This window comes from Aquila chrysaetos, chromosome 25 (genome assembly GCF_900496995.4).
Source record: "Aquila chrysaetos chrysaetos chromosome 25, bAquChr1.4, whole genome shotgun sequence".
Lineage (NCBI taxonomy): Eukaryota > Metazoa > Chordata > Aves > Accipitriformes > Accipitridae > Aquila > Aquila chrysaetos.
Genome location: NC_044028.1, coordinates 4,103,384 through 4,121,990, shown reverse-complemented (window position 1 = coordinate 4,121,990; position 18,607 = coordinate 4,103,384). Strand labels below are relative to the sequence as shown.

Below are 18,607 nucleotides of genomic sequence, written 5' to 3'. Positions count from 1 at the left end.
AGACCCCAGAGCAGCTCATGCACGAGACAGAAGGAGCCATTTAATGCCCCCCAGCACCCAAAAGGGGCCGGGGCCGCTCTCGGGGCCATCCCAGGTGACCGAGCCTGGGGCTCCATTAGTCCCGGCTGGAAACCCCTCTCCAGCCGAACAGCTTTCTCCTCCCATTGCGTAATTGCACTTTGTTGAGCAAACCCAGCCGCTGGCGACGCATTTTCTCCAGCATCGCTGCTCTCCCGCAACATTTTCCTTATTCACTCGCTCTGGACAGTCACCGAAGCACCCGGAGAGGGAAAGGGAGACAAACCCAATGGTCGTCCCACCCGTAAAGCAAAACCCAGGATGAAAAAAGGGGGGAAGAAAAGCAGAGAGTGGTGTCAGGTGCCTCTCCCCAATCCATCCCCTCCCGGTTTGCCTGTGGGGGTTTGACAAAAGTGCTTTTCGGCTGACAAAATGATTACAGGGTGCCGAGACAGTAAGTTGCACATGGATTTCTTTCCTGCATTTCAAGCAGGGTGAGGACACGGCTGCAAAAGCAGCTGCACTTCTGGAGGGGTCGCAGTGATGGGGGAGAGGGGAGGTGGCAGGAGGGGGGATTTGGGGAGAGGAGGAAGGAGGGATATTTTCTGCTCGACAAAAAAAGCAAGGAGAGAGCAGGTGGGAGTGTGCACGAGTGTGCGAAGCCAAAGGCAGAAGATGCTGCAGGTCCCTGTTGGAGTGGGGACGGGTTTGGGAGGATGCTGGTGCCGGTGTCTGGACCAGCCTGAAGTGGGCAGGGAAGAAGCTGGAGCCGCTGCCCGCCCCGAGCAGGGTCAGATCCTGTGGCCTGGCTACGAGGAGAGGTTTGAGCAGCGGCAGCGGCGCTGGGAGCGCGCGCGCAGCGTGCGTGCGTGCGTGCGTCTCTCCGGTGGGAATATAGACCGAACGGGGCAGAGCGAGGTGCCCTGGGTGCGCTTGGACTCCTGGTGCCTGCAGGCAGTGGGTGCTGGGCAGGGGGGAGGAGGAGAGGAGGATTTCAGCTCCAAACTCAATCTGTTGGAGAACTTGGCCTGCTCCCCGTCAAGCTGAAAATAGCACATATGTAAGGACGTGCACGCAGTGCTGGCTGTGTCCTCGCCGAGCGTTTCCTTCCTGCTGCGCTCCACGCAGCACCCCGGCCCTCCGCCTGCCGCCTCCGGCCCCCCGCAGCCCCCACAGTCCCCCCCACGGGGGCCAGGTCTAGGGCAAGAGATTTTTTTTTTGGCTCCTTAGAGCATCCTTATTTTGGCAAAGCAGGGCCGGTGCACAGATGCCGAGCTGGAGCCTGGTCCTTTCACCTTCAGCTGCTTTTTACTTTTACCACGAGGTCCGTCCGGCGGCGGCATCCCCGCCGTTATCATCTGGAGCGGGCGAGGATGAGTGCGGCTCACGGCGGGAGCCGAGCTTTATTAGAAACAGGCATCTGGCTCCAGCCCCCCCGGCAGCCGCCGGCCCAGGCTCGGGCTCAGGATGAGGCCACAAACACATACGAATGGCCAGGCAGCTGCGGCAGCAGGCGGGGAACCACCACGAGTCCCCAATATTTCTCCAGATTTTATCTCCAAACCCATTACTGGCGGTGGGAAAATAAAGATATTGTCCTCCTCTGCGGGGGCATGTGCTGCCCAGCCAGGGTCGAGCCCCAGCCCTCAGAGGAATGGTGAACTAGCAGAGCGTGCAGCAAGCTGGAGGATGGAGATAACCCTGGCAGCAACCAGAGCTGATTCCTGCAGTGCAGAAGGAAGAAAAGAGGCTGAGCTCCCCATGGACATTGGGCACGGGAATAATGGGAGAGTTTTGTGGGACATCGGCTGCAGTTCTGAGCAAAGCTTGTGCAAAGCCCCGCTCCTCTCCCATCCCTGCTTTGAATTCCCCCTAAAGAAATGTCCAGGGCAAGTACCCCAGGATGGAGGAAATATAGGGTTTCTCTGAACGAGGCTTACGGGGTGGTAACTGGGAAATCTAGTAAGTGCAAAAAAGCAAATAACACCGGGGGCTGGGGAGGGACATATAGGCAACCCGCATGGTGCTTGGTGTACGGCAGAAGAGGATTGTTTTAAGCATGCAGGTTGCCTTGTGCTCAGTGTATTCAGAGTATGCTGTATAGCCACTATAGGATGATTTCCTAACCGGAGGGAGCAAGCAGCCCTCCAGCCAGGCAGTCCGGTGTTTCAGGGCATGGCCCCACAGCAGCACCCAGCAGGAGAGGCATCGCTTTGCGAAAACACATTTCTCACCCCAAATCTCTGCTCTGCCGGGATGTTGCTTTACGACGATGGCTGCCTCGTGCTGCAGAGCTCGGCTGGGGACAGCCGCCGGGTGCAGGGGGACATCGCTGGCTGCGCAGGAGCCAAGCACAGCTCTAACTCACTCTTGCATCCGCAGAGCACCAAAAATGCACCTAAGCATCGCCAAAACCCCACTGCTTTCCAAAGGCCTCCGAGGAACGGCATTAGCGAGCGTGTGGTATCAGGTCTCCTGAAACAAAGCCATTGTGGTCGAGGCAGGATCCTTATTAATTCTTTCCTCTCTTTAATTTCCATTTTTTTCTCGGTTCCTTTTCCAATTGCCCAGGTGGGGCTCGGGTAGGGCCCCCACCGCCGCCAGCCTGCGTCCCTGCGGCACGGTGCCACCGGCGTTATCGCTCCGGGACACGGGGATGTGATGGATGGTTGCATTTGGGGTCGATGGCGAGCTCAGAGGCATGGGGGGAGCACAGAGGGAAGGGAGCCCTGCATGGGGCAGAGAGCCCCAGGTGGAGGGGAAAGGGAGGGTGGGGAACACCAAAATAACACCCCGGGGCCGTCAGCGGCCAGGCAGCGGGACGGGAGGGGGACAGACGCACGGCTGGGTCCTGGCCTCGTCCACTCTCCAGCTGGGAGGATGGAGGCAGGAAACGGCCACTTATTGAAACGGCATCGTTTGGTGAAATATCCCAGCTTCTCCCCAAACGCCGCCCTCGGGGACAGACCGCAGGGAAAGGGGTGGGCCAGGACCCCCTCGGCACCCGCAAAACCCACCCCAGCGACCGCCTTTGTGCCTCCACCAGCAGCACCCGCCTCAGCCACCCGTCGCCAACGTAATTCCCCTCCACCCTTGGGTCCCCCCATCGCCCTCATCCCCCAGGACCCTAAAAAGCACCATTTTCCCCATTACATCCCGCAGCCCTGAAGCCCTCTCCGGCACCAGCCCTGCAGCACCCATCGCCATTGATGCCATCGATGTGTCCCCAGATCCCAGGGGATGCTGACGTGCTGCAGCCCCTACGCAGGGGACAGCGCGTGGATGCTATACGGCCCCGGGGACTCCTGCGATGCCCGCTCACCCGCCGTTACATAAACTGCCTGGAGCCGGGACTGTTTTCATTTGTTTTGCCTACAGCACTGTGCTCTTCAACTTTATTTGCATAACAAATAATTAATAATAATTAATGACTGGGAGAACGGTGCGGATTGCCAGATTTTGCTAATTAGCGAACAAGCGCCATTGCAAAAGCGAAGGCAGACGTCACACGGTCCCGTCTCCCCGCCGAGGGTGGGCTGTGGCCGGGGATGGTGGTCCTGTGGGACACGCGGCCGTTTTGAGGAGGAGGAGGAGGAGGAGGAGGCAGCACTGCGGGTGGTGGTGGGACAGGTCAATGGTACTCGCAGGGTTTTGGCTGGTGCCCACGTGCGGGTGCCTCGACACAGCCCCGCTCCGCGCCCGCACACGTGCCATGGCACAGCATCCCATGCCCCGCTTTCTCCACGCTCTTATTAGAGCCTGGGACAACACTACTTAATTGTCTGATGATGGCACCGCTCCATATAATTAATGAGAAAACCTGTACCAGCTCGTTAGAGAAAAGCCTTTGCTGCAGCAGCCCCACAGCCAAATCGTGCTGGGGACGCTCTTCCCCCGAGACCCTTTGTGGGTGGCAGCCCCTCAGGGTGGGGGGGGGGCTGAAAGCCCCAGGGAGACCCGGCTGCGTCACCGACTCCAGAAAATATGGAGGAGCGAGGATGTGAGCTACGGGATGCCCTGTTCGGTGACACCTGGGGGGTAGGGTGACGTGGCAGCCTCTGCCTGGACCTCACCTGCAGCTGTCTGGGGGCCTGGGAACACTGACCCTGAGAGGGAGGGGAAGGGAAAAGGGAAAAGGAAAGGGAAAGGGAAAGGGAAAGGGAAAAGAGAGAAATGAGAGAAAAGAGGGAAAGGGAAAAGATGAAGAGGAGAGGAGAGGAGAGGAGAGGAGAGGAGAGGAGAGGAGAAGAGAGGGAGAAGAGAAGAGAAAAAAAAGAGAAGAGAGAGAAGAGAAGAGAAGAGAAGAGAAGAGAAGAGAAGAGAAGAGAAGAGAAGAAAGAAGAGGGAAAGAAAGGAAAGGAAAGGAAAGGAAAGGAAAGGAAAGGAAAGGAAAGGAAAGGAAAGGAAAGGAAAGGAAAGGAAAGGAAAGGAAAGGAAAGGAAAGGAAAGGAAAGGAAAGGAAAGGAAAGGAAAGGAAAGGAGTTAGACTCTCTCATCTTTGATCTGCTCAAGTGCTGACTGCTGTATCACACACGACTATGCACACAGGAGCGCTGACAGCAGCGGGGTGCTGCCGTGAGCGATGGATAAAGCCCCCAGACCCGGCTGGCCAGAGCCAGCCCGCAGGGAGCAGGGTGCTTTCCTCTCCGGGAGAAGAAGGGATGAAGAAGAGCAAAACCCTCTCCCTCTGTCCCCACCACAAAGCTCTTTAGGTCCCACTTGCTCCCCTTAACCCTTGCAGCAGCCCGGACAAGCCCTCGGTGCCGGCAGAGCCCCGGTGCTGCTCAGCATCACTCCCACTGCAGCTCCAAACCAGCCCCTCACTTTACACCACCATTAAAGCAGAGCTGTGTGTAATTATGCTTCGCTGGCTCTCTCCTCTATAACTGTAATTCCTTTGCTTCGCTAAATTGCTTCCCCTTCAGTACCACACATAATCCGTTGCACCGTAATTATACGGGAATTTTAATATCTGATGTATTTATAAGATGCACTTAATTCATCAGCCCCTTTAAGTACATTGTCATTACAGCCTTCAGCACGGTAGGAAGGATGACTCGCTGTCAGATGGAGATTAGCTGGCCCCCATGTGTAACGAGTTGGAGGGTGTTCTCAGCCCAGCTGAGAACCACGCTGCCAGATCCGGCCCTGGGGCATCCGAGGCTGGGGAGCAGGATCCCACTGCGCCGGGTGTCCTGGGTCCCCGGGGGGGATTGGCAGTGCCAGGGCTCCCCTGTGCCGCTGCGGAGCTGAAGGGCAGCACGATCCAGAGCGGCACTCGGCCCCCCCCTTTCCCAAACATCTGAATCACCCGGCAGGGCCAGATTTGGCATTTCAGAAAAGAAGGGCCTGATCCAGCACTGGCTGCCCAGCACTGGGGGAGGTTTATCCCTGCAGCCTGAGTGCTGGGGGCGGGGGGGGTCCCCAAAGGGCTCCCCGAAGCAAGGGATCCGCATTTGGATCCCTCCAAACCCACGAAGAAAGTAGCTGCTACTGAAGGCTTATTTTTCCTGGCATTTGTTTCGGTGGCTCTTTTCCAGACGCGTCCTAAAAGGGAACCAAAGGCCTTTGAGCCTCTTGCAGCAAGCACAATGCAATGATTTTCCCAGCCCGGGCGGGAGGGATGAGCTCACTGGCGTCCTTGGTTCCCCCCAGCTTCGGGGTGCGAGATCCCTGTGCCGTGCACCGTGGGTGCCGGGGCTGGGTGTCCGGGGAGGGCAACGGGTTCGGCAGCGTTCCGGGGGGGGGGCAGCTGGGCTCTGTCCCACCGAGCCCCTGGGATAAATGCCAGCTGAGCCTGGGAACGAGGGGCAAAGGGAGAGAGGGAGGGTGGGGGTCTCGGGGACTCGGTCCCTGTGGGATGTCCTGGCTCTCACTGGTGGGTGACACCACATTTTTCGTGTCGGGATCATACTGTTTGGTTTTTTTTTTTCCCCGCAGCACTGCAGCGATGTCCGCGCTGCCCTGCCAGGAGTCCCTGCAGACGGGTGGCACCCACGGGTGGTGGCATCTGCCACCACTGAGGCCACCTTGGCACTGACCGTGAGGCGCCACAGAGGAGCAGCCCAGCTCCCGGTGGCACTGGGGGACCCCCCGCACCCTCGGGGTGGGACAGAGACCCACCGGGTCCCTGCAGCACCGGGCGACCATCGGGGCAAGAGCCAGGGCCCTGCGTCCCTCCAGGCACAAGCCCTTGTCCTACTCCAGCGAGCCTTGCCGGAGCAGGATCCCTGCCGGAGCGGAGCCGCGATGACATTTTGGCTGGTGGGGGATCTTCAACGAGTATCACCCCAAACCCCGGGGCTGCTACCAGCACCCCGAGCCCACCCGCAGCCCTTAGTCTCCCGGTGGGTGCCGACACCGGAGCAGCTCCCAAGTGCACCGCGGCATTCGGCAGCCGTCAGGCACGGTGATGCGCTGGCCCCCCACCAGACCGAGGCCTCCGCACGACCTGGCAGCGAGGTCTCTCCCCCAGGCTCCTCGCTCCGGCACCCTTCGCCTCCCCGGGGACTCAAGCTGGGGTGTTACAGCGGGTCTGCTGTCCCCGCCGCGTCAGCGGGTCATGGCCCATGCAGCGAGCTCCGGAGCATCCCTGCGAGGATGCTGCACTGAGTGCCAGCAGGTCCCTGCGCCCACATGCCAGCCCTAAGGAGGGACAACCAGCTCCGGGGACAGACCTCAGGCTGGACTGGGACATCTCCAGCCTGGGGGTATCCGAGGGGCTCGTAATGTCCCATCTCCTCCTCCCCGTCCAGAAGGACCCTGGTACGTGCTCCCCACGGGAGGTCACAGCCTCCTGCCTCAGTTTCCCCACCTGCACAGTGGGGCTGTGCTCTCTGAGGAGGGTAGAGATGAGAGCGTGGTTGGCAGAGGATGCCAGCAGGATCTCTAACCTGACCCCTCGCTTAGGAACCGGGACAGGGCTCTCTGCTCTCCCCCTTCCCAGCCCTTCCTTCCGCAGTGTGCTGCCACCCGGGGAGGGGGGAATTTTGGCTCCCAAGGTCACCAGACAGATGAGGCTGGGGGCAGACACCCCAGCCCTCACGCCCAGCTAGCCCTACCAACCACCCCCTCCAAGGTCCTGGCCACCCCCTGGGGCTTACCTATCCCCAAAAAGTGTCCCCCTACCTCCCCCCTCTCCCCAAAAAGCAAATATCCAGGGAGATGTGCTCCGCGCTGCAGCTCTGCCGGTGGCACTGGCGGCTGAGCAGAGCAGACTGCAGCACGGCCGTTACGTAAGCCCGAGCCGGGCTCCGGGGATGTAGGACACCGGGGTTATCCCCCAGCCCACCCGGGGGATGCCACCCCCAGCCCGCCTCGCTCCCGGGGCTCGCGGAGCGTGGGGGGGCACCCCCAACGATTCAACCCACGCTGCGAGGGGTGTAGGGGGGGCTTGGGGCGGCCCTGGGGGTTGCTGTGGCCCTGCCGTGGGGCGCACGGTGGTGGCAGAGGGCAGCAGCGGAGGGACGTAAATGGGCAGGAGGGTTGCGTCGCCGTGGGGCAGGGAGTGGGGCAGGCGATGGGGTGGGATGGGGCTGGGAGGCGGCGGGTGCTGCACCCACATCCCGCCGAGTCCGTCTGCAGCCCTCAGCCACAAATTTACTGGGACTCACCCGTGCAAGCGAGGGTGCGGGGACGGAGCTGGGTGGCCGGGTTGTGACTCCTGAGTTGTGCCTCCCGCGGGGCGACTGACGGAGCAGGATGAACGCAGCCGGGGTAAAGGATCCCGGCCTTTTTCCCAACCTGCATCCACCTGCTATGGCTACATCCCCATCCCCGCATCTCTAGAGGGTCAGCATCCCTGGGGACAGCCTTCCTGGGGTCAGCATCCTCGGCATTAGCAGCCCTGGGATAGCATCCCTGTGGTCAACCTCCTTGGGATCCGCATTCCTGGGAACAGCAGCCTTGGCATTAGCATCCCTAGGTCAGCATCCTTGAGGAGAGCATCCCTGGTGCCTCCAGCACAGGCTGGAAAGCCAGGATCAGGGCTTCCCGGAGCTGAAGGGGAGATCCATCCCCTGCGGGACAGCCCCGGCATCACCTGCCCCGCAGTCCTGCGGGGAAGCGGAGGCGAGGGATGGCACAGCCGGCATCACCCATCCGCGAAGCACCTGTGCCCCGCGCCGGCGGCGCGGCGAGCGGGCAGGCAGCGCCGGCAGCACCGGGGATCCCCCAGGACCAAGCCCTACCCTGGCTAATGGACCGGCGGGGGCCTGGCAGCATCCCCCGCCAAGGTGCGGGATGGGGACAGGGATGGGGAACCCATGGCCCCCCCCAGCCACGTGGCTTCTTTCTGGCCTTCTGCCAGGTATAGTCTGGATCTGGCCATTTCTGTTTGGGGGTTGGGGAAAAAAAAAAAAAAAAAAAAGCCCAGGCTAAGGCTCCTGGCAATAGGAGACACCAGAACAGGGAATTAATGTTAATTAATTCATAATGACGCTGAGATAGTGATACCAGATGCTTCAAAAGTCCAACGGGGGAATCTGAAAGAGCTTTGCAAAAAACTGTCGCCCACCGGCAGTCCTGCCTTGCTGCAAGCTGGGAACGAGGGAGCGAGCTGGGAACCAGCATCGAGCTGGGAACCAGGATCCAGCTGGGACCAAAGGATCGAGCTGGGACTGAAGGACCGAGCTAGAACAAGGGAACAAGCTAGGAACGAGCCAGGAACGGTGACAGAGGGGCACGTCCCAGTGAGGTGACAAGCCCACAGTCACCCAGAGCTGTGAGGAGCAGCACCGGGGTCCCCCCCAGCCTCCTGCCAGCCCACTCCCACCTTTCTCCCTCCCACCCCATCTGAGAAACTGGAGTGGGGCCGGGGCCGTGCTCTGCTCCCCGGGGCGCAGGGGCTCTCTGAGCCCCTTAATGCTCATTTTTTCTCTCTTTTCCTCCATTTCGGGCACGCTGGGTGCAGGGCAGCCGGATGGGTGGGCACTGGGACACCCGGGGACCCTCAGAGGGGACGGAGGGACAGGCTCATGATCTGGGACAGGGACACAGGTCCTTCACCAGCTGGTATCCCCACGCTCGGAGGACAATTCCCAGCTCCTGCAGCGAGTCGGCAGCACAAGGAACGGGTGCAAGCTGGGCTGGTTTCTCCTTTCTCATCCACGAGAGCCAGCCCTTGCCCTGCGCTGTCGAACCCAAACGGGGCTGGGCCTTAGCCAAGGGGCGCAGAAGAGCCTAGAAAGGGACTTGAGCCCAGGTGCCACCTCCCCAGGGCTGCGGATTCCGGAGCAAGTGCCGGGAAAGACGCACCCATGAACTCTGCAGAAACCACGGACAAACCCCTGGGCATGGAGCCGTTCCCCACCCCGGCCTTCCCGGCCGGCGGGGGGATTATGCTTCCCCCCCCCCCACCCCGGTGATACAACAGCGCCTGCAGCCAGAGGGGACCCCCAAAACGGGGGCTAAGGGAGGTGGCCGAGGCCGCACGGGGCCTGGCAGTGGCGGAGCGGGATGGCACGGCGCGGTCAGGGCACGGCGCTGCCATCGCGGCTTACATAAGGCTCCCGCTCCGCGTGCGACGGGAAAGGGGGGGACGGATCCGTCCCTCCAGCAACCCCTCATAGCGTCGGCGCTCCCGCTCTTTCTAGAGGCAGCATCCTCAAAACTGCCAGCCCGTCCTCTTTCCTACCCGCACAGAGCTCGGGCGAGGCTCCCGTGCCTCTCAAGCCCGTTTACACCCTAAAAACCCGACGCCAACTGGGGAGAAAATGCCGGGTTTCAGCTCGCCGAGCAGTTCCCCCGACAGCTCCTCCGAAGTTTATCTGCAGCGGGGAACGGTTCCCGCCGCGCTGCCGGTGAAGCTGCCCCTGCAGCCTCAGCCAGCCGACGGGGAGAGGGGGGGAACCCACGGCGAGCCGCGGCCGTGCCCGGAGCATCGCGGAGCACCGTGGCACTGTGCCGTACGGCCGGGGGAAACACCGTCATCCCACCCCGGCTGGTCCCGGGGGGACTCACCGTAACCCCCCGGGGTCATTTCAGGGCTCAGAAAAAATCCGCCTTGACTTTGTAGGTAAAGCAACTCTTTTGGGTAAAGAGCAGCAGAGGCGATACAGGATTTCAAAGTGTGTCGTAGCTCAGAGGCAAGAAATAAAGTGGCCTTTAAGGTGCCTTCCCCAGCAAAGCCAGCGTTTTATTAAGGCTATCCGGCACGGATGGGAACGCTCGCTGTTATTCCAGGCCCGAAAGGAGCAGGCGAGGATCTTTAATTTTTTTTTTATTTAGTCTTGTTTTCATTATTTTCTGGTGGCTTCATTGCTTTGTGCTCACACAAAGGGAATTTCACCTGCTGTTCAGAACAAAAGGCCCCGGAAAGTTTTGCGGAGAAGGGGACGAGGGGAATGAGCTTTATAGAAGCAAAACGAGTTGTTGCAGGGTTTGGTTTTTTTCGCAGTGAGCTGTAAAACATCCCCAGCTCTTTGGTGCCTGTAGGAGACCTGGCACCGGCATGCGAGTGCCCTGTCCCCACCGGTGTCACCCCCGGGCTGGGAGCAGGGAGGTCTCACAGCCCTTATGAGATTGGGGTTGATCTGGGGTGCAGAGGGGGCCGTGGGAAGGCAACGGGATCGCTTCCCGTCCTTTTTGCACGCAAGCAAAGTCATCGCCACGCTTTCTAAGAACATGAAAGAAAAAAAATCCAGCCCTCGTTTGCCGACACCACTGCAAAACAGGTGGTTCAAAATCACAAGGGAGCGGGGGAGAAAAACCCCTATTTGGTGATTTTGTGCTCATATTCACTGAAAAACTGTCTGGGAACGAATGCTGCTAAATACACACCATTTTCCCTCTAACACTCTTTGCTCTATAATTAAGAGAGACTTCTAAAAATACAAATAGCCTCAAGCACCCAGAGAAGGCGTGCAGGTGCTGCTAACTGGAGGCACTTTAGCACAGCTCATTTTCTGGACAATTTTACTAGCCTGGCTCACGCTCCGCGCCGATACTATTACAGTGATGCAATTATGCTGCTGCTGTCGTTGTCGGCTTGCTTTGCTTTTTTTTTCCCTGCGCTTTGCAGTTTGCCTTCGAAGCACACACACACACACAACCCCCCCCGCAGCTCCTGGATTCACCCCAGGCGTGCCCCCGGCACGGGCAGGCAAGTCCAGGCAGCCGGGAATAAGAGGGTCACGCGAGCGTGCATCGCACGCGCGCGTGCATACACATGTGCGCACGTACATAGGGGCATAACCCGCACGGGCATTTCCAAAACCAGCCGGCGTGCAAAAGTTTTGGCTGAGAAAGCGAGCTGGCCGGGGGAAGCGAGCGGAGGCGAGCAGAAGCGAGCGGAGGCGAGCGGGAGCCCGGCGAGGCACCGGCGCTCCCCGAAAGGCAGCAGCAAACCCTCATCGCTGGCCACGGAGGGAGGGGGCCCGTGGCATCGGTACGGTGACGGCGGTCAGCTTTGCAAAATCCCCTTCCCAAACCTGGCATTTCGGGCACGGGGGTGAAGGGGGGGGAACTTCACCCGCGAGGCTGCCGCTGCGAAACTTCCCCGTCTTATTTCTCCATTAGGGCTGCAATAGGTGGAAGTGATTGACTCACTATGAGACTGCTGTTTTTGCCTCTGACTTGAGATTAAGACGGAGCTGGAGAAGCGGAGGAGCTGTCGCGCCGGCTCTCTGGCAGGCAGACGCCGGAGCCGTCACTTACCTCTCACTGCATCCAGCCCCCCCGGCCGTGGGGCTGCGGGTCCTGGAGAGTTAGCTGGCGGGGGACCCCAGATCCACTCGGGTTTCTCCCAGGACCGACGTTCGGCTGCTGCTTCTTAGGCACAGACCCAACCCCTCCATTCCAACCACAGGGGAAAAAAAAAAATCTTCTTCCAAAAGAAAAAATTAAATTAAAAAAAAAAAAAAAGAGGGAGATTAAAAAAAATAAAAAACCACCACGTTTTTTTCTTGGTTCGGTTTCCCCCTGCCACCCCCTGGAGAAGAAAAAAAAAAAAAAAAAAAAAGATAAATCCCAGCGACCAAGAGATCCAGACTCAGGTGAATTTAGCTTCAAACTCCCTCTGCGCTTTCAGAGCCTTCACCCTCAAATGGGCTCTGGAAGATGCTGGGGGACCCATCGTCGCCAAAGTGTCATCAAATATCCTTCGGGCTCAACTCCGCTCCTGCCCGGGGAGGGTGGACTTCTTCCCTGCTCGCTGCGTGCTGTGGAGTTGGCAGGGACCTGCCTGTTTCAGCCTCAGCGTGGAGGGTGGGTGGGTTGGTTGGTTGATGTGGGTTGGTTTTCTTTTTTTTTTTTTTTTCTCTCTGCTATTGGTTTTCTTGCTATCTGATCCTGAGCGAGCGCTGCAGCTCGCCGCTTCCCTGCTTTTTTTCCCCCAGCTCCCAGCCTTTTGACAGGGAATGAAACACAGACACCCAGTGAGACAGGCTCCGGCTTCTACAAAGCTCCACTCCCTCCTACCGCCTTTGTCCGCGAACAGCAACTACTCCAACTCTGCCCGTAGACACAAGTGAACCTCTGCATCAGCACTTTCCTAATGGCTGCTTCGCCAGAGTCCTTCGGCCCTTCTTCTTCTTCTTCTTCCTCGCTTCCTCTCCTCCACCTTGATGGCTTCCGCTTGCTTTTTCTAGCCCAGCCCCGGCTCCGACAGCCACAACCGCGACGAAGCAACAACCCTTTCCCGACGGATCCATCTCAGCTCCCCCGTGCCGGCTGCTGCGGTCGGGGGGTTGCGGCCCCGCAGTCCATCACCGTTCTTTCTGGGCGCCTTCCACGAAAAATCGATGGCGGGTACCGCGTCCCCGGAGGCTTCGCTCCGATTTCGGCTGGCTTAAGGGGCAGGGTCTGCGTGTGCGGAGAGGAGCCGGGGGCAGAGGGAGGGCTGGGAATTGAAGCCACTTCTTTTTATTGCAGGCGGGGATTTTTTTTTTAATTTTTTTTTTTTTTTTTTTAAGATTGATTGGAGTCCAAGTTTATTTCTTGGTGGTGAGCATTATTTTAAGCCAGTTGGGAGGCTTTGGGTGTCTCCAGGTCACCCTGTCCTTATAACAGCAAGACCTGTTTGGAGAGGGTCAAAGTGAAACCCTGCTCCGGCAGCCTTCCCCCCCCCCGCAGCAAAGGGATGCTGCAGTGGGCTCACAACCCTGGCTGGCTTCCAGCCAGAGGGAGATGCAAACCAGCCACCATCTGCAATTTCTGCTAGACTTCCTCCAAACTCAGTCGCCCGCAAGATCCCAGGGCTGCTGCCTGCTCCATTTTTGGGGATTCGCGGGCTTTGTTCAAAAAAAAAATCACAGCCGCGAGACCTCCAGCCTCGACAGCGATGCTCAACACCGCTCAGCTTGGCTGTCACGCAGCCAGCAGGTCACATAAAAACCATAAAGCCCCCCAGCACGTGAAGAGTTTGCCTCCCCGCCTGCCCCATCTCCCTTCTGCATCGCCTCCCTCCGCTTCCCAGCGTTCTCTTCACTCTTCTTCATCTTCTACCATGAGTTTGGGACCAACGATCCCTCCCTCTCCTCCTCCCTTCGGCAACATCCCGGAGCAGTGAACCTCCTCGTCCCCAGCTCCCATCCTCTCCCCGGCACGGCAATGGAGCATCGTGCTTCCCCTCGCTGCTCCCAAACACCCCCGAACTCCGGAGCGTCTCAGGGCGACGCTTGCAGCGCTGCCTCATCTCCCCTCTCCACGTTAGCTTGCCCCATATCTCACCCCATTGCATCAACCCCACAAATCCTGAATTTTAACCAACACGTTGAAATCAACAGCCTTGAAAAGCGCTGCAGGGCCTTGATCCGGCAGCGGTACGCCTAAACCCCCACGGATGCTCGGCTAACAGCGGCGATTGGGGTTTTGCAGATCAAAGAGGACACCAGCCCGCACGCCGGGCACGGTGGTCGTGAGCACGACCACCCAAGGGGCGACCATCCGTGTCCTGACCCCAAACCACTGCTCCCTTCTGCCTGTCGGGCAGCCCATCGCACCCTGGCTTGCTCCTTTTCTGCGGGCTCCTCTCCTGCCATCCCACCATGCCCATCAGTCGTGGAAAGCTTTCCGAATCCCACCGCCCCGGCCCCCGTGCCCAGCCGGCGGTGCCAGCCCCAGGCTCCCTGCACCCGGTCCCCCGACTCCCTTCACTCCCTCCAGCAATAAATACAATTAACGCGCCGGGCAGTCTGGAAATTGGCTGCAGGGCTGGGGCGGGCGGCTGGCCGTGGGCCAAAGCTGGGCAGGGAGGCACCGCCGGGGTGGGGGGAGCTGCTGCGGGGACCCCAGCCCTGACCCCCTCTCGGCTCCTGCTCCCCGGCACGGCGTTCTGCCGGGGATGCCAGCGGTTGCCGATTTTGAGCTGCGTGAGCAGGGTGTTTTTCCAGCAAAGCAGCAAGTGGGAGAGGTTTGGGGCTTGTATGCAGGGGGAGACGTGGGGACCCTGGGGGGGGGCTGCAGCCCCTGGGGCCGACTGGGAGGACAGAAGGGAGCTGGGCAGCCAGAACTGGTGAGGCTGGTGTTCCCATCGCCCTCCCCGGTTTGCTATGGGAAATGCGAAGAAATAGCCTGGGATTTCCATCCTGGCCATCCCCGAGGGTTCCCTCTGCTCTGGGGGAGCAGAGAGGTTCCCTACGTTTTTGCCGTCCTGCCCCAGGGCTGGGGAGAGCCATGGGGAAGCCCATTGCTCCCAGTTCGCCCATCTGGGAGGGTACAGAACTGCAGCCTCGGGGACCCCTATGGCCCCGGTGGGCTCTCAGCTGGGGAATAGCTCGGGTCAGGATCCGGCCTCACCCCGCAGCCAGGCCAGCTTCGGCCACTTGCTTAGGAGCCGTCAAAGCGAGAGAAGGAGGGCGAGAGGGCGAAGGAAGGGGCTGCACCCCGGCGGGGTCTCCGGCGTGCCCCTTCCCGACGCCTGCAGCGCGGCTGCGCGGGGCCACGAGCAAGTCAGCGCAGAGCCATTAGGGCTAATTTAATCAAGACGGATGGCCCAATTGGAGGGCTGCCACCCATAAATCCCAGGCTCGCGCTGCATTAGTGTCAGGGCTGCTGGAGGAAGAGGCCGAGGGGGAGGCGCGGGGGGAGCGGGGCCGGGGAAACGTGCTAAGTCACCAGTCCTCCCGATGGCACTGGGATGCTCGGACTGGGTGCCACCACCCAAGTGCGGTCCCCATCCCGCGGTGAGCAGCCTGGCCCCGGGGACGTGGCCCACCATCTTCCAGCTCTTCCAAAAGCTCGACAGACGGAGAGGGTGGGATTTCGAGCAACCTGGCTTTGCTGAACCCCAAAAGGTGCAGGGTTGTTCACAAATCCCCCACACCAAGGCAGGGTTTGGCTCCCATGGGAATCTCCCCTGGTCGCTCCAAGGGGTTTTGTAGCAAGAGGGAGATGGGATGCTGGGGGAAATAAGCCTGAAGGCCCACGGTAGATCACAGTATGATAACTGGGACTCGAACATACAAGCTGAGAAAGACCCAAGGCTTATGGATGCAGCATCCATCCCAGAGCCCAACCGAGACACCCCAAATTCAAGCCATGCCAGCCCACCACAGGGCTGCGGGACATCCCCGTGGGGTGCCAGCTCTGCTCTCCCGGCACCCCGCTCGCTCCCTTCCCACCTTCGCTCCTAGAAAGACAATTTTCAGGCTCAGGGTTGCCATCTGATGACCCAAACTCAGCCGTCCCCATCCGCTAGGCTCAGGCAGCGGGAGACACGCGTGCCGCTGCGCCACACAAGCCGAGTCAGGAAATAAGCTCTCATCTATCAAAGTTAAAAATAGCCGTTATCTTTGCCATTAACACGCCTTGCCCCTAACTCTCCGGCCAAGCTGGCTCCCGTCTCGCCGTCCGCCCGCACACCAAGGCCACCGTGCTCCCGGCCGAAAAAACGGCCGTGGGGAAGGGACCGAACGGCTGCCGCCATCTGCTCCGGGCGCTGGCATCGCCGTCGGCGCGGGATGCTGGCTCTGCGAGGCCGCGCTGTTGGCCGGCGCGGCGGTACAGAGGGCCAAGTCCTGGTGGGTTTTGGGAAGACAGCGGGCCAGGGGATGCGGCGGACGGATGGGAGGATGGCGTGGGTTTGCGGGCATCGCTCTGGCTCCCGGAGCGCGCCCGGAGGCTACGTGGTCACCCAGCAAGGGAGAAAACAGGGGTGCTGGCCCGGTGCAGAAGAAAAGATACTTGTGCAGTAGGGATGGGGGTTTACCGGGGGGATCTCAGCCTGGGAGAGCTGCTGAGGGCATCAAGGAGCAGTTGAATGATGGAGAGATGGATGCTCAGACCTCGTCTCCACGCCCAGCGCATCTCGAGGGCTATGCCAGCAGCCGGTTAGCAGGGAGCACGACCGAAATAGCTTAGGAAAGCTGAACTCGGGGCACGAGGAGCGACGAACTGTGGCACTGCCATAGATTTATCTGGAAAAAGAAGAGTGCACAGCCCTGTGCACCTCTGGTTTCTGGCTGTGCTTCAGCGTGGCCAGGAGGGAGGGAGGGCAGGGAAGGAGCCGGACTGCCGGCAGGAGGAGCACGGCGGCCGAGGTCAGCGCTTGCGGTGCTTTTATGAGACCACGCACAAGGTCCCAGAGACCAGAAAGTGCTGACGGGGGCAAGAATTGGTCACCACCGAGCAGGGGTGCAGAACGGGTCTCCACAGGCTGGGTGCGAGTGGCACCGTGCCCAGCAGGTCCGGCTCCCTGGGCTCAGCACCTTTGCATCCTCTTGCCCGGGAAAGAAAAGCAAAGGCAGGATTGAGCCTGAGGAACCATCAGCCAGGAGCAGCAATCTGTCCCATGAAAAGCCATGGAGCAGGTGAGCCATTTCTCCCCCAAAATGGCTAGCACAGGGAAAAAAACACATTTGTATTTCTGCCAGCCGACAAAATGAGACACCACTTGTAGCCAATGAAACTCTGCAGATTTTGCTAATAAAGGATTGCTCCGTCCAGCTTCCAGCTGGATTCCAGCCCCAGCCAAGGCGCGGACACTGGCAGCATCAGCCGTCGCATCGAAGCACTGGCGTCCCTAAGCGGGCCGGCCCCGTGCCACGCCGCGGGTTCAGGCTCGCTGCAAATTCAAGCGCTGCCCCATGGCAGGGACACAGCTCCCATGCTGAGGTTTGCTCCGACCCTTTGGATCCCTGTGTTTGCTGTGGGGACCGCGCTGCTGGGATTGCACCGCGTCCCTTGGGAGACTCTAACACATCTCAGGAAATTTTCCCTTTCTATTCAGCTTAATTGCACCCATTAGAGCTTGTTTCAAGCAGGGTCCCGAGGGGATATTGCTCCCCAGCACCTCCTCTGACTCTTCCTCCGCTTCTCTCCTCCTTCATGCGCACGACGCTCACCTCAGGGAGGCTGATCCTTGCCCCATCATGAGCAACGCTGGTCCAAGCAATCATATCCTCCATAAAAACATGAGCCTACACCACCCCAGTTGACGGCATGTACCTTTTCCAAGTGGTCACAATAGTCTTTTTAGGACTTCCAAGGCGCTGATCCTGTCTCTACTGCATGCAGAGAGGCCCAGGCCATGTCTGTGGGACAAATGCTTGAGGAGACCTTGGCCGGTGCATCGGACTGTGGCCAGATTTGGGATCCTGCTCCTTATCGGCAGCTGAAGAGCAGAAAAAGAGCCAGTTTGGGAAAACCATGTGCCCTCAGCACACCACCAGCCCGAGATCAGGCCAGAGGCTATGTCACACTGGGATCCTGCCTGGAAAATATAGGACAAAGCAGGAGGCAAGAAGCTTATCTGCTGCTGTCATGACAGTTTGGGGGGAGGATTTGGGGCAGCAGATGGGATTTCCTAGACCTCGTGCGTAAGCCCAGTGCTAGCTCCACGTCCCGGGCCAGCTGGGACGAGCAGAGTTTTGGCTTTTTACCATGGGATGCTCCAAAAGGATCGGCGAAGGGCAGCTCCCCTGGGCTGCCCACGGTGCCCATAGGACCCTGGAGAAACCACCAGTCCCCTTTCTGCTCTCCTCACTCCACCACCAGTGCTCAGCTCCCCTTTCCCTCACCCACAGGGCAGATTATTTTAGGACAGGGAACAGGAAAGAGCAGCAGCAACCAGCCGACCGATGGCTGCTCGTAGCAGAGCCCAGGCAGGCTGGACATCCCAGGGGTCAGACAGGGACCTCACAGAACCCAGAGGCTTTCCCAAAAAGCTTGCCGCAGCCAAAGAGCCCAACTGGCTTCTTACATAAATGACCTCAGGGCAACGTCTCTGAGACCACCAGAGCAGGCAGCAGATGCTCCGAGGCAAAATCCACCCCGTCCTGAGCAGACGTCACCTAATCAGCATGTTGGCTTCTTCCCAAGGCGGTCTTGGGGCACACAGTAAATATCTTATATAAGGACCTCTGTCCTGGGGTCAGATCCAGTTCAGCCTTGTCGTACAGCAGTGTTCTCCTGGAGAGAGGCACAAGAGGTGGCCTGAGGGGCCAGAAGGGGCTTTCCCCAGCACGGACCTGTTAAATGGTTGTAGAACCCCTCGGTGACCCACCTCCACAGCTTTGCCAGAGGAGGCTCCAGGAGAAACCCTAGTGGATGGAGAAGAGCCACCCGTTCCCAATGGCAAAAAAGGACAGAAGAAGGGGTCAAAATGACAAGTCACTTCTGCCTCCGAACTATTTGTCTTCCAGAACTTGGT

General features: G+C 59.6%; 1 protein-coding gene and 1 long non-coding RNA gene across 2 annotated transcripts in view; one reads left to right on the top strand and one right to left on the bottom strand.

Moving 5' to 3' along the window:
* Positions 1–12,766, bottom strand: part of LOC115335780 (ATP-sensitive inward rectifier potassium channel 12) — a 35,459-nt gene extending 22,693 nt beyond the window's left edge. Inside the window, exon 1 of the mRNA XM_030001981.1 lies at positions 11,674–12,766. The gene's annotated coding sequence lies outside the window, so the exon portion shown is untranslated. The remainder of the gene's footprint in view (positions 1–11,673) is intronic.
* LOC115335784 lies at positions 11,024–11,849 on the top strand. The gene is made up of 2 exons (XR_003921531.1): positions 11,024–11,404; positions 11,536–11,849. It is a non-coding gene; the product is annotated as an uncharacterized LOC115335784 (long non-coding RNA).
* Positions 12,767–18,607: the final 5,841 nt, after the last annotated feature.